At 32.7% G+C, this 16484-nt stretch overlaps 1 long non-coding RNA gene across 2 annotated transcripts in view; it reads left to right on the forward strand.

The window, feature by feature from the left end:
• LOC110455137 overlaps positions 1-13021 on the forward strand; it is a 39106-nt gene extending 26085 nt beyond the window's left edge. For both annotated transcript variants that reach the window (XR_002463422.1, XR_002463423.1), the window contains exons 3-4: positions 10124-10298; positions 12934-13021. This is a non-coding gene — a long non-coding RNA (uncharacterized LOC110455137). The remainder of the gene's footprint in view (positions 1-10123; positions 10299-12933) is intronic.
• The last annotated feature ends 3463 nt before the right edge of the window (positions 13022-16484 follow it).

Consider the following 16484-nt stretch of genomic DNA (forward strand, 5'->3'; position numbering starts at 1 on the left):
AATTGTCTTACTCGATGTGACATTTATTGAGCTGCATGGTTAATCTTTCTTCAGTGATGTGCCTATGGTTTTTTCTGATTGTATGTTGAATATGGCCTTTAGATTTAGTTGCATTTACTCTCCTCAGAAGAAATAGCTTCATCCATAGATTCTATAAGAAATAGTAATTTAAATGACTTGGTAGAGATAAGTGCCAAGTGGAATTTACTGGCATCAATGATGCAGCTATGGCTGCTCTATTACATACATGATTCGGGTGCTGTATTTGATCGATATTTCACGGTTCAGTGACTTTGTTAAACATATAGCAGCTAACGAAGCATTGTTTTAACAACTGTCATATGGATTATATTTGCTTTAATGATAAAGGCAGGGTAGCGCTACTGTTTACACGTTTGTGACACAGGATAAGTGTTACATTGACTGTCACACAAGGTCATTACACCAGTAAATATGTCATACAAGGTCATGCCACAAGTATATGTCATACAGGATCATGACACCAGTAAATATGTCATACAGGATCATGACATAAGTAAATGTCATACAGGGTCATGGGGGTCAAATAGGTTGAAATATTTAAACGACTTCTTCTAAATAGCCAAAATGTCCAGAGTGATGATATTTGGCAAGTAGCATGCAGGCACGGAATACTAACAAGATTGTAAGTGAATGACCTTTGCCCAAATTCAAGGTCACACGGGTAAAATCTTTAAAAAATCTTTAAACAACTTCTTCTGAGTATCGTTATGTCCAGGGTGATGATTTTTGGTCATGAAGGGCTGTGAAATAGTTCAAATGAATGACCTTCGTCCGAATTCAAGGTCACAGATGTCAAATATATTGAAATCTTTAAACAATCACTTCTGAATAAACGAAAGGTCCAGGGTGATGATAATTTGCAAAACAGTCATTTTGTTGTGAAGAAATTGCTTTATCTATTGTTTAAGTTAAGTTTAATCTATGATCTGCATTGAAATCGAAAATGATGTGATCTTCATGTCATGTAAGGAATAAGTGTTTCATTTATATCTGAGTGGCTCTTAGTGCTGATTATAAAAACATTAACTATGTCACTACTACCCAGTTGATAGCAGAATGAAGAATATGTATTGGACGTTCACATAATCTTATCGATTGATAAGGTTAGGAAAAATCTATTTCTGCAATATCTTTGTATCGATGAGATCACATGGATTATACTTGTATGATTGATGCATCTCGGGCTACTGAAATGTATGCATGTTATAGATGTTGAATTTTTACTTGCATTTTACAATTCAGTGACTTTGTTGAGAAAAAATTGTCTTAGCTATATTCAATTTGAAGTTTAATGAGCTACATGGATTAAACTTTCATCAGTGGTATGTATGTGATTGTATGTTGAATTTGGCCTTTAGATTTAGTTGCATTTACTCTCTTCATAAGAAATACTTTCATCCATAGATACGTTTAAGAGAAATAGTAATTTAAACGCCTTGGCAGAGATAAATGCCATGTGGAATTTACTGGCGTCAAGGATGCAGTTATGGCTACTCTATAACATAAATGTTTCGGAGCTGTATTTGATCGATATTTCACGGTTCAGTGACTTTGTTAAACATGTAGCAGGTAACGAAGCATTGTTTTAACGATGACTGTCACATGGATTATATTTGCTTTAATGGTAAAGGTAGGGTAGGGTTTATACGTTACAGACGCAGCATAAGTGTTACATTGACTATACTTTAATTAATATTTGCTAATGACTGTTATTGTGATTGCATGTAAAGTAAGCAAAATTTAAGCTACATTTACCATTGTATTGACCTAGTTGCAAAGGAAAGGTCTTAATTTGATATCAAGCGGAATTGCTTGATCTTTGTTTGGATAAAAACAAAAGCCATATTGGTTCTACTGGCATCAATATCGCAGGAAGGGGTGAATGTAAATGATGCAAAAAAATCTATATTTTATATTTTGCTTAGTTTACATATTTACCATTAGCATAGACAAATTCATATTTAATATTAATTTCTTCTAACGTTAATTCATAGTTTTAAGAGCACGAAATCACTATAGGGCAAGATATGACAAATTCAACATCGATTTTAACACAGTAAAGAACTCTTTGCTGCATTATTGTTACAAATATAATTTGTATCGTTTCGTTACCAAAATGGTGTCTTAAAACACTTTTTAACGTTTTCTGAATAAACAAAAATGTCGAGGGTGATGATATTTTTCTAGTGACTTGCAGGGCTACCAAATTTGTTCAAATGAATGACCTTTACCCATATGCAAGGCCACATGGGTCAAATAGGTTGATATTTTTTAACGAATTCTTCTGAAAAATCAAAATGTCCAGAGTGATGATATTTTGCCAATAGCATGCTGGCATGAAGAGCTACCAAGTTTGTTTAGATAAATGACCTACAACTATATTCAAGGTCACAGGGGTCAAATTTATTAAAATCTTTCAACGACTTCTTCTGAATAACCAAAATGTCGATGGTGATGATATTTATCAAGTAGCATGTAGGCATAAAGAGCTACCAAGATTGTTCAAATGAATGACATTCGTCCAAATTCAAGGTCACAGAGGTCAAATATATTGAAATCTTTAAACAACTTCTTCTGAATAAACAAAAGGTCTAGGGTGATAATAATTGGCCAAAAATACGCTGGCATGAAGGCTTACAAGTTTGTTCAAATGAATGACCTTCGGTCATATTCAAGGCTCGCCTTTTTCACATGCCCTTCACAATTCATCACATTGTATCCATTGTGTAATTGGTAAAGTTGATACCAAAAACAAATAATTCACAGGCTATCTCCTTATGCAATCAAACTAGATTTCAGTCTGTTTCACTCAGTTCAGCACCCGGTATCCATGGTTACTAATACATAAAGTTGTATTTATTGAAAATGGGTAAAATATATGTTTTTATTCTAATTACACTATTTTAGATGTTTTTTCCCACTTGATTCAGCATACGGATTAAATAAGCAAAGTCAGTAATGTCAATAATTTTTATTTTCATAATTACAGCTGAAGTAAAAAAAAATCTTCTTGCGAAATATATTAAATGAACAATTTCAGAGGGTCACGGACAATTCTAGACGAGGACAGTAAATAACGGTTGCTATGGTGGCACTTGTCTGATGTTTCAGAATATCTGACATTTTGGTGCTGTTCATCGGTTACGGGAAAAGTATCTGTTGCTTGTTTGTTGTTGTGATAGGTTTCTTAGTGTTCATTTTGATATCAGTGAGCCTTGATGATGTCATAGATGCCAATTGATGACGTCATAGTTATGACGATATCACAGTTACTATGACGTCATCAAACAAGACAGAAACATCATAGTATCACTATACTGTTTTTGTTTTTCACATGCACATGATCTCAAAGCATCATATTTCATCCAAAAAGAAATGTTATTCATGAGAACAACAAACCTACTCAAGTTTTCATTTTTTTCGATTATCTCCCTTTGTTGGAAGTTTGAGAGCAGAATTCGTAAAAAATTCACCTGTCAGGAGAATTCTTATTTCTCGGTCACTATTAAAGTAAGAAAGGAAATGGATACATCGTTTTGTTCATTGTGTCATTTTCCAGACATTCAAAAGGTTTAAATTAAATTTTAGGAAAAAAGAAAGTGATGTATATGGAGCAGTGTACAGTAGCGTACGTAGGACATGGGTGGTATTTTTGTACAATGAATAACCCCTGTAATATTGCATATATCAGCACATAAATTTGCATATTCATGATGAAGTGGGCTATGTGGGCTTCACATTTAAAAAAAAATCCAATTTGGTTTGAGACTACATTTTTGGCCATTTACAAATCTGCGTCTACACAACAAAATCTAGCTTTTCATGAAGTCTATTTTTTAACTCAGCGCATGTGTAAATATGACCTATGCTAAAACGTGAGTATTTTTGTTACCGAGGAGGTGATAATTAATTTAACACAGGTTGTGAGAAAAAAACTAATTCTTGCGGCGTTCTTTGATGTGGTAACCATGGTTTTAACAAGTCCCAAATCAGGGGAAATCAATTTTTGAAAATAATTTTATTCTTCTAAAAAAAACCGTATTCAAAATATAGTTTATAAATAAATATATATATGTAGGTGTGTTGTGCAGAATGAATCTGCTCTCCATGTTCATCCGAGACATGCCCTTTATTTTAAGGATCAAGCCATTTCTACTGAACTCTGCTACCTTAGGTCCCTGTGACCTTTACCTAAAGGTCAAAGGTCAAATAAGTGCAACATTTTCAGTAAATTCTTGTCTGGCTCGTTAATTTTAAACCGTTAAAGTTATGTTGAATAAACTTCAAATATACCTGCATCGCCCACAGAAGGTGTGCAGTGCAATATAATAAGGTCGCGTGCTTTACTATATACGGAGTTATGGCCCTTTGTCATTTTTTATACCGAAGTTTGTCTATTGGCTAATAAGGGGAGACATATGTTTTTGTTCACAAAAACAAGTTTCTAGTTATACATCTAAATCAGCAGGGGTAGCTATATTTTTGAAAAATACATTTGAATATGTAATACATGGTAGTAGAGTAGATAATTGTGGAAGGTTGATTATTCTTGATATTTCAATAAACCAAAAAAGATAAACATTAGCATGTTTATATGGTCCAAATCAAGATTCCCAACACTTTTTTTTGAAAATGTTTGTCAACCCTGCAAGTTTTTAACAATACTTCTATGATATTATGTGGTGATTGGCATTTTGTACATAAGAAAGAAATGTTACAATAACACAATAACAATCCCAAATCCCAGGAAACAATAGAAAAAAATAATAAATATGATCTTATTGATCCATGGAGATGCTTTTATCCTGATTTGATAATTTTTACGTGGAGGCAAAAAAATCCCATTCGACAAAGCACGCTTGATTACTTCTTAGTTTCAGAGGACATATTCAAAAGATACAAAAATTATACCTGGATACAGAACTGTTCACTCTTGTATAGTCTTCGATGTTAATTTCAGTAATGTAGAACGTGGCAGAGGATACGGGAAATATAATACTTCCCTCTTAGACACTTGCATACAACAAGTTAAAGATTTCATTACAGAAACTGTAAGTGAATATATTGTTGAAGGAGACAAAAATAACACATTTTTTGTGTGTAAATGATAAAATATATTTTAAAGTTTTGAAAGCTAAAATTTGTATGATTTGGAGAAAAGACATTTCGTTAATAAAAGTTAACACAAGTTTTGAAATGTATGGATAAAATGAAGAGTCCTGGGTCCGACGGTTTCAGTGTGAATTTATATATCTTTTTTTTTTTTGAAAAGACGTAGGAATTGTTTATGCAGATCAATTTATTATGCTTACAATACAGGTCAATTGTCTGATTTTCAAAAGCAAGATAAGGATAGGCGACACTTAAAAAATAAGCGGCCGATTTGTCTATTAGATGTACACTAAAATATAGCATCAGTAACTATAACCAATAGAATTAAATATGTTCTTCCAAAAAATATCAGTGAAACACAAACATGTTGTATTAAAGGTAGGTTTATAGTGGATAACACTAGGCTTTTGTTTGGTATAATGAACTTATAAGAAGAAAATAATCAGTCTGGACTCCTATTTATCTTAGATTTTGAAAAGGCATTTGATTCGATTAAGTGGAGTTTTATAAACAAGGCTTTAACATCTTTCAACTTTGGAGAGTCACTATGTAAATGGTTTGAAGTTTTTATAGAAATTCCAAAAGCTGCATAATTAATAAAGGTCACTTGTCTTTTTACTTTGAATTAGGTCGAGGTTGTGGTCAAGCTGACCCCTTTTCACCATATATTTTTGTACTAGGGGGTTGAACTTTTAGCTCTAGCGATGGAATCGAATGATATTAAAGGGATATTTTTAGCCGGTAATTTATTCCTTCTGGGCCAATATGCTGATGTACCTATATTCTGCTTGATGTCAATCGTTATATACTGCAGTCCGAATATGAAAATATTTTGCCAGGGTATCCGGATTGAAGATAAACGAGTTGTCGAGATCTTACTTGAATTGGGCGTATTAAAATTATAAACAAAACTTATTATACCAAAATTTGTACATGCTGCCAAACCCTTCCAAACTATATATAAACAGGTTGAATACAATTTTATTTGGTTTAATATGGAATTTTAAAACTGACAAGGTAAAGCGGGATACTATGATTGCCTGTAAAGAAAATGGAGGTCTTAACATGACTCATATTTCATCTTTCATTAAATATCTAAAATTAAATGGACAAAAAAATATTTGAGGATTCATAAGAGCATGGATAGCATTGTGAAATGAAATTTTACCGTTTGAAGTAGACTTACTGTATGATATGGGTGGTATAAAACTGAAAGAAGCAGGCATATTAGAAATCCTTTTTGGAGGTCTCCTCAATGTTTGTCTTAGATCCAGAGTGAACCTGATACCTTGTCAGAATAACCCAGTAAGAATTTAGTGAATTTCGTACCATTTGAAAAGATGAAGTTCTGTAGACAGTGGAAAACCCAAGGAGGTCTTGATACATTTGGGGATCTTTTCCATAATGTGATAATTAGAGATTTCAATCATTTGGAATCTTTTCCTTCTTTAAACTTTATTCAGTAGTATTTCGTAGTAAACAAGATCGATAACTGGAAGCAAACATACATAAACAAAATATAAAGAAAGTTTGTTACAGATGTCATAATAATGCCTAAACATAGACAAGTAGAATGGAAATCCGTTTTTGAGATGGAAGAGGATTTGAACTGGCAAGATATTAATATGAATGCATTTAACTGTACAATGGCAACAAAATTACAAACTTTCCAATACAAAATCAATCATAGGATTCTACCAACTAATAAAGTACTAGTAAAATGAAATTAGTAATAAATCAATTATGTACATTCTGTAACAGAAAAAAGGAAACATTGGAACACAGCTTTACTCAATGCTATTATGTACAGAGATTATTGGATGATTTAATGTTTGGTCTACTGAGCATGATGATAGACAGCCATATATTGATTTTCAAGATATAGATATCCTTTTTGGAAATTCAAAGATTGGACTATTATTAAACCGTTTTCTGATACTAATAAAACATCTTAAATACTGAAATCGCATTAAAGAAATGTGTAAGATTATTTTTACACAAACAATGGAAGAAGAGAAGTTTGTTGCGATGAAAAATAAATCTCTATTAATCTCCCAAAATAAATGCGGTCCATTCGAACATTTTGTTTTATTAATAATCACTTTAATACATTATTATTCTAAATATAACTTGGATGCTTGGTTTTCCTTAAAACGTAGTTCTCTCCCCTTATTAGTTTGAAATGTTTGATACCCTCGTATGTTAACTAGAGGTGATTCCGGTGCCGGTGTTTCATCTGTATCATGTCTTAGTGCACTTGCCAAGTATTTTATAGTATCTTTGCATATATTTTTAATTAGAAAACTTCAAACTTTATGAATAAATAGATGAAATGAGTGAATGAGAGGAAACAATGAAAGAATTAATGGAAATAATAAATGTATAATTGAATGAAAACAAGGAATAAATGTAAAAAAAAAAGGATGTAATGAATAAGTTAACAATTGAATGAATAAGTAAACGACTGAATGAAAGAATGAATGAATGAGAGCCATCTTGCATGAGGATATTAAATCCAGGGCCAAAACCGTAGCAGGGTTCAAAAAATGATAAAAATACTCGATAGAATTGTTACATTATAGAAATTACATTAAAGCTTCATGTTGTAAAAGTGAAAATTTGAATTTTGATAAATTTGATTAAAAACAAAAACATTACCTAATTTGAACAAGAGTGATTAAGACGTCCTTCGTACGTGGTCTGCCACCTATATTTTGTCTTGTCCAGTTTCTGATCAGAACCTTTTTGAAACTTAATGTGCCTTCACGTTTGGTTGTAACTACTACCTGCTAAGTAAACCAACTCAAAGTTTAATAAGATAATTTCAATAAATATATTCTCTCTCTTATATGATTTATAAGCTCTGGATTGTGAATAACAATCATACAAATTATTAAGTTGAATAAGGTTTAAAGCTCTTCATTCCAGCGTGCAACTAGCCAAATATTACCACCCTAGACGTTTTAGGTCGCCTGAGCCATTTGAAGTTATTCAAACTTGGTTAGAATGATTTTGATGCCAGATGGCAATCAAATGATATAGAAAAATCAGATCCCGTCTTTCCCTAGGGGCTTGAGGGGATGGGCTAAACTGGGGCGAATGGTGAAAAGTTTAAAAACCATCTCCTCAGTCTCAGATGTACTACAATCAAATACTCTTCATGAATAGAAAGGTCCTAATGTGCTTTAACTAAATTTTAAATTTCATGACCCCTGGGACATCTGCTCTCCATTTAGGAGGGGAGGAAATTACTATATTTTATCTAGAGAAATAACACTTTTGGGAATATTTGTTTTTTTCTCAGCAAATATTCAAACTTGGTGGGGATAATTATAATGAGATGGCAATTAAATGGTAAGAGAAAATAATGTAATGCCTCGCCCGATGGTGCTAGATGGGTTGGGCCCAAATGGGTGAAAGTGTTTAAAATTCAGAAAATCTTCTTCCTCATACTAAAATGTACCAGGATAAAAAAGTCTTTGAAGATAAAGATCCATTGGAGCTATAGCCAATAAAAGACAATTCCATTTTTCTTAGTACAACTGTTTACCTTTGAGAAAAGGTAAAAAAATTGACACTTCTGAATGTAATTTGACTATTTTCAGTAGAAAGTAATTCGAACTTTGTTCGAATAATTGTGATGAGATAGTTATAATATTGATTTAAACATTAAGATCCTGCATTACCCCTGGGACCAGACAGGCTGGGCCAAAAAGGGGAAAATGAGTGTAAGATGGGGTCCACTCCAATGCTAAAAGTCGCCCACACAGCGATTTTTTGATAATTTGAAACACCTTAGCCAGACTGCTTTCTGTATTGAAAATGATGAAGTCAGCTCCCTTTGGACTTATTCGGCCAAATGGGAGCTCACGGAATTACTCCTGCTCAGCAAATGAATTTATACCTACTCAAGAGCCTGAAAAAATACTATTTGAATCTAAAGCAAATTTGTTTCCTTATAATGTTGCTGCTATGGTGTAGTTGATCATTCGATAGCAAATATGTATTTATTGACTAGAAGCTGTGATGCCAGTACTGGGTTCTTTTTCAAAACTGGAGTAAAAATAAGTGAGCTTAAAAATCATTTGACACAATGTGTCATTCCTCGTGTTATGCTTTATAGTGTAAGTCGACCAAATGTTATTATTCATAAATTGTGCTACATATATATTCATTGTGTGGGAAAATATCTTTAAATTCTGAAACCGGTAAAGTTGTCGTTTTCGAATTAAGTGACCAATATTTCTGACTTTCTGCTTAAAGAGTAAAATAGCATTTGTAAATTTAATCGTAGCCTGTGCATATCAAACAACTTATTGAAAGTGAAATTATCAAGTTTTTATAGGAAGATGACGAATTCTAGCACTTGCATTTAGTTTTTTGATTTAACGAAATACTCGAATATTACTTTGAAGACAGTGACCTCAACCCCTGCAGTGTCTATTATCTGTGTTGACGGAATGTAGAATATTCGAAATTTCGACATATTTAAATATTTACAAGAATTATTAATTATTTCATGAATATTTATTTGCTATTTCTGTTCATTCCATTATAATTCATTATTTTAGACAAGAAGCCGATCCAGTTGATGTCTTTCAAATAAACCTTTATTACAACAAAGCAATTTCATTTTGATGCAAAGAAGTAAATTATGCAACAAAGTTTAAAAAAAGGCGACAGACACTAGAAGCCGCAAATTGGCACCCATCATATTAACTGGTTACCATGTGTGAATACACAAATACAAACTTCATATTAATACAGGACAATTGTCTAAGATAAAACAAAAAAGTGATTTGGACATTGAATTAAAGGTTTTTAATGTTTTTTGAGGGAAATGACCACCTCTCCCCGGCACAAAGGTCTAAATAATAAATAATATTTAACGCTTTGCTGTCAAATATATTTACTTTTTAAGGTTTTGTGTTTTTGAAACGTTATTGATTTTACTATTCTATAATTACAGTTGGGCAACACACGTGTCGTCGGTGAGACCAATCTCTTAGAGAGGTTTTCTACATTCCCTGAATATATACTGTGGAAGACGCGCTATAACCTTGCTGCAGCTTTCTTCGAATACTATTACTATTCAGGAGACTGCATCAGGTGCACTTTATGCGCAGCCATGCGTCGGCGTCCGGGTTCGTATGGTGTTATTTTTATTTACTGTATGGTTTTTATTAAGTAGTTATTGAAGCAAATTGCGTTATTATCTCAGATGTGCCAAGTGCATATTCGTACGCCATCTATCTCTACATCAATTTGGACTTTGAAGTTGATAAGTGTTAATCCATAAACATTAACATTTATCAATGCTAACATAATGAGAATAGAGAAGGACAAACACACTTCTAAAAACAATCAAGATCCTTGAAAAAGTACAAGGAGAACACGACTAGGTATTCTGGAAAGGTATAACCAATAGGCCCAGAATGTTGATATGCAAGTAGCATGCTAGAATAAAGGGCTACCGAGTTTGTTAAAATGAATTACCTAAACCTATATTCAAGGTCACAGGGGTCAAATATATTTAAACCGTTAAACAATTTCTTCTGAATAATCAAAATTCTAAGGATGATAATATTTAGCCCGTAACATGCCGAGATGAATGCCTACCACGGTTGTTGAAAGGAATGACCTTGAATTTTATTCAAGGTCACAGGGATCAAATATGTTCTCAAGATGATGATAACTGGCCAGTAGTATGCTAGGATTTAGGGTAACTAAGTTTGTTCGAATAAATGACCTTGAATTAAAAAAGGGTGATGATATATGGCCGGTAGTATGCTATGATGAAGGGCTATCAATTTTGATCAAATAAATGGAGTCAAATATGTTTAAATGACTTCTGCTGAATAACCAGGATGCCCAGAATGTTGATATGTGGGCAGTTGCACACTTGGATGAAAGACTATCAAGTCATTTGAATGACTTTGACCCACTTTCAAGATCACATTTGGTCAGATATGTATAAACCTTTAAATGACATAGTCTCATTAAAGAAAGGGTCTAGGGTGGTGATATTTTGCAAATTGCATGCTGGGATTAAGGGCTATAAATTGTGTTCAACGTTATGACCTTGTTTGACTTTCAAATTCACAGGTGTCAAATGATTTAGAATATTTTAACAGGTTCTTTAAAATGACTTATAGTCGAAAATACTTATATTTGCCACTGTAGCCTTAATTTAGATCACTTTTAAGATTACAAGTGTGAGATTAATACCAGGTGAGCGATGCTGGCCCATTTGGCCTCTTGTTTTCTATGTTCCGCATATTGAATTTCGGGTCTGATCAGAAATCCCTGTAAGTTAGCGCTATTCTCGAACGGATAGTGCCGTAAGAATATTTTGTAAGTTATACATGTAGGCTCCTCATGATCACTAGCTACGAATATCGATTTTAGGGACTGATCCGGGAACCTAAAAGGCCGAAAGGTAGCCATCTTGGAGTTTTGAGTGTGAAAGATTGAAAGCGCTATTTCTCAAAAAATACTGAACACCTTACATTGAAAGAACAATGTCATACACAGTTGTATAAAGTTTTAATCAAAAGTTACCACACGGTGCATTTACTGTTTATATGACTCAATCAAATAGATGAGAGAGAAAAACAGAAAAGAGCAGAAATTCTAGACACCAAAGATGTTATATAGAAGTACCCTCGACTCATTACAAAACTGCCATTTTGTTTCAAATGAAGTTTGGATGTAACAATTATCGGCACGAAAACTCCCTACGTGGTCATATTTAAACAATGACAACTAATGCTTTGACTACCTAGATAACAATTAAATCGAGGAATGTGTTTCGAATTTCTCAGGAACTGTCCCTATAGTCAATTGGCAAGTCGACTTTAAAACTGATCGAAAATAGTTAAAGCTTTTTCGCGCTATCTCTGATAACGTTCTTGTGAGATTAATTTTTAAAATTTCAGATGTAGGTAACCAATGGTCTCCGCTCATGCATATTAATTTTCGGGACTGATCGGGAAAGCAGGATGACCACAAGACAGTCATTTTAAAGTTGTCAGTTCATTTTTGTATTCACTATTTCCTAAAAAACAACTGGACATATTTACATTTCCGAGATCTTAATTGTTATGTTTCATTTTAAGGCGGGTCAGAAAAAAAACCCAAAAAATGTCGCTACGCAACCATCTTAGATTTCGACAGATCTTTCTAAAAAATATATATATAGTTTTCCCCCGTTACACATTGTGCTAGTAAATAGGCAAAACGACCACCTTACATTGAAAGAACAATGTCATACACAGTTGTATGAAGTTTTAATCAAAAGTTACCACACGGTGCATTTACTGTTTATATGACTTAATCCAATAGATGAGAGAGAAAAACAAAAAAGGGCAGAAATTCTAGACATCAAAGATGCTATATAGAAATACCCTCGACTCATTACAAAACTGCCATTTTGTTTCAAATGAAGTTTGGATGTAACAATTATCGGAGACACGAAAACTCCCTACGTGGTCATATTTAAACAATGCTTTGACTACCTAGATAACAATTAAATCAGTTTCAAGGCAGATAAGTATATCTGTCTGGGGATAGAGACGTTTGTCCCGACAGGGTGACATGGCTATCGGAATTGTTTCAGTATCGTATTTACAAATTTCCGTCTTTTGTATTTATAATATGATAAATACTGATATCTGATGCAGGAAATAAATCATAATACGATTTTTTTTAAAGATAAGAAAACATAATGACAACTGTATATTGATCGATATAAAAACAGTTTGTAACTACCTTTTTCAGTGGGAGCCCTATATCCCGAGCGACTTCGTCGTCTCCACTTCCGTACCTGTGAGGTATTCAACCACCAACGCATAACTACCTTTCGGGAATAGGTAAGACAAACAGTATGTTACAATGTTGTCCCTATTAAAGTCGCTATGTTAAATTGTTAACTTCATATCTATTAGTTGACCGTATAATGTAATGTACATTACAGTTTTGTAACNGAAAATATATAATTGTAGAAACAATGTTTTGGTATATGGAAGTCTACTAGACTCAATGCATGAACCCCTACATACACGAATTCACTTCTATCATTTTAATGCATATTAAATGGACCAGATACTATTTATCATCTCTGATAATTGATTTAGATTTTGTAATATAATCTCTTATTAATTACAGAGCAAAGACCATTCATGTTGATGCTTGAGATGAGGCTGTGCTAATTTTTTCCATTTTTTTTCGGTGTTAAAATGTCAATACATAGACAATAAAAATTACTTCATATCAGAATCGGAACATAAATTCAACATATCAGTAACCTTAAATAAACCAAAACAACAAGAAAGACACCGTTAAATCATATTTCATCTATTGATATTTATTCTTTATAAAAGTTATAAAGCTGATATTTTTTTTTGCATACAACATAACGCCGGTCCATTTGATAACTGTTACCAGTCAAGGGGAGATAACATGATTTTTAGAGTTAACATAGTATTTTGATTCATTCAGTTTTGTAAAGCTTTTATATTAGATATGCTGCAAAAGATGTAAATTCACAAAACTTTAACGGCACAGCAACTAATGCTTGTTAATGAGTAAATTTGATTTCTGACTGGACATTGGTTTTTAATGAACTGTCCAAATAATATTTATACTTAAGTTGCTGGCACTAAATCGTTCTCAATACCAATGCCGGTAGTCTAATTAATAAATCTACTTTTAAAAATCATAGCACACCAAAATTACTACGACAATCGAACATCAGAAATATTAAGAAATTGTTTCAACTAAATACATCGAAAAAAAACGGTCATAGGTCCTACAATTCAAACGACATTTGAACAGGTTTCAAAATAAGATAAACAGGCTATTTCCAAGACAGCAGATTTAGAGGGGTTGTCTATATACAGTTTCATGGGAAGATACAATTCTTGACTGATATTCACATTATCTTATCGGATCTGATCAACGAAAATGAAAGAATGCAGAAGCGTTATATTGCTATATTTGCTTTACAAATGCATTTCACACAAACCTTATGCAGACCTTTTCATAGCAGTAATTTGTATTATTAACCATTAATAGAAACATTAACAAACATCTAAAATTGAAATCGATAGCGTTGTTGAAAATAAAGATGATGTTAAATATTATATGTGCATTAACTTTAATCAACGTAAAAGTCAAAGGGAAATACCGTTCTTATAATAGTTATGACAGTGATTTGATTACATTTGCGTGGTTTTCATATTTAAAATAATTTCATATTGTTTTTACTCACAGCAAAACTATAATCATTTCTTTCCACAACACCTAAAATTTAGCAGCTCTTTTACAATCCATTTCAACAGTAGTGAAGGCAATTTAGGTTTTTTTTTAATTTCCAACTATTTTAGCCTATTATCCCACATTATCCCAAAAACTAAAGTGTAACTGGCAACCATAACAAAAAAACATACAAGATTATTGTGATCACATCTGCAAGGGCAAACATGTACCCGAATCGTCAACAGTTATAAAAACTGCCAAATAATATATCATTAGATTATTACTTGGCTTTTTTAATATGTATACGTGAGTTATCACCAGGTTCTGGAATATGACAAAGCATTTAATGATTTTGTTATCTTCCAGACTAAATAATGCTAAGTAATAAAAATAAACAATATCTACTAGTTTTACATTGAAACTTTATTGGTCATTGGTTAATGACATACTAATGGTACCGGGGCAGTTCCCGAACAAATGTTGATCATTTGTCACTGTGACAACCAATATTACAGCTTGCCGATGCTATTAGACAACCTGATTTGCACAAAACTCTTCGTAGCGGTTTAAAACTGTCACAGTCACTATAGCAGTTGGTCAGACCATCCCTGCACGATTTGATGCATGCAAAGTCGTCGCCCGCCTGTACTTTCTCCGGAAGTGATGTCATTAGCATCAAAGAAATAGCTAGGACCAATGCGATAAATTTCATCATTTTCTGAAATATAACGAATATATTTACCGATACTTTAATATACTAAATCAATTGAAACAGGTTCCTGTACCCAAACTGTATAACATTTTTAATTCTAAAAACAGGATATGAGTTTTTTCCCTCGTATTTAAAAGAAAATGTAACTGTTCATGCAATGAAGAAACACTGCAACATTGTCTTGAATTACCATATTAAATGGTGTTGTTTTTTTTTGATTATTTTATAGATACTAGGCGTGATCCTTTGTGTGGAACGTTGAAATTTAAGAATGTTATCAAATTCAGAACATGTAAATTTCTAGACGTCCAAACTCAAGATGATATTTATTTAGGTAAAATCCAATTTTGTTTATTGAAATAAAATCTTTCATGTGTCGAAAAAAACGTGAAATGTGAAAACAGCTGAAGATAATTACTGTTTTTGAAGCTCGACGGAAAAATACTTAAAACGTGGATAGCGGGTAGGGTATAAAATAAATTCCAGTTTAAAACTATTTTTATTCAATGCGTTTCAGCGAGAGGTAAAACGCTATTTTATGATTGACTTTATGCTGCAAAAGAACAACATAGAATGATGACTTTAATTTACGATCTTTAACTTTCCTGTACTTAATATTAATATATCTGCTTCTTTTTCGTTTTTAGAATGTTGCAATTGATTCTATATACATACAAGTGGTTTACTTGTTATGTTTCCGAGATCGAGATAGATAAAACTTGCTAAGTCTTCATCAAACCGTATCTCTCGAAAGGGAAAGCAATCGACATTTAGCACAGCAATAACGATATTCGAACCAATCTCTTGAAATTGAATCAACTACGAAATGTAAATTACTATCAAGAAAGGGAAAGTTCGTGATAAGTAAATCGATATCATCTCGCTTATCGTATAACTTTGTAGAAAGTCGTCCATGTTGTGCATGTTAAAAGATAATGCTGGTAACATAGAGAGAAAATTAAAGATCTCAAATATTGCAATAATAATTTTTGAAAAGAAAAAATAGGGCTCCGGAACTTTTACAACAGTGTTATAAGTGAAAAATTGTAATGAGCTCAGACAAGGATTCCGCCTCATGACCTCAAATCAATATACTGTCGCTGTAACCAACTTTGCCAACGGTACAGTCACGCTACATTAACATATGTAAATTCAAAAATGAAATTAAGAAGCTGCATGTGCAAAATACTGTCGTGGAATTCTTTATCATGTTTGCATTCGGACAGAGATCCTTACGACGTTGTATTTTTACTATGCTTTTCCCACGAAGTGCCTGAGCCTTGTCCTTTATCCTTAATAAAATAGTTTTAACAAGATGAATTTGATGTTCTTTGTGATATTTTATAAAAACGAAATAACT

This window comes from Mizuhopecten yessoensis, unplaced genomic scaffold (genome assembly GCF_002113885.1).
Source record: "Mizuhopecten yessoensis strain PY_sf001 unplaced genomic scaffold, ASM211388v2 scaffold8143, whole genome shotgun sequence".
Lineage (NCBI taxonomy): Eukaryota > Metazoa > Mollusca > Bivalvia > Pectinida > Pectinidae > Mizuhopecten > Mizuhopecten yessoensis.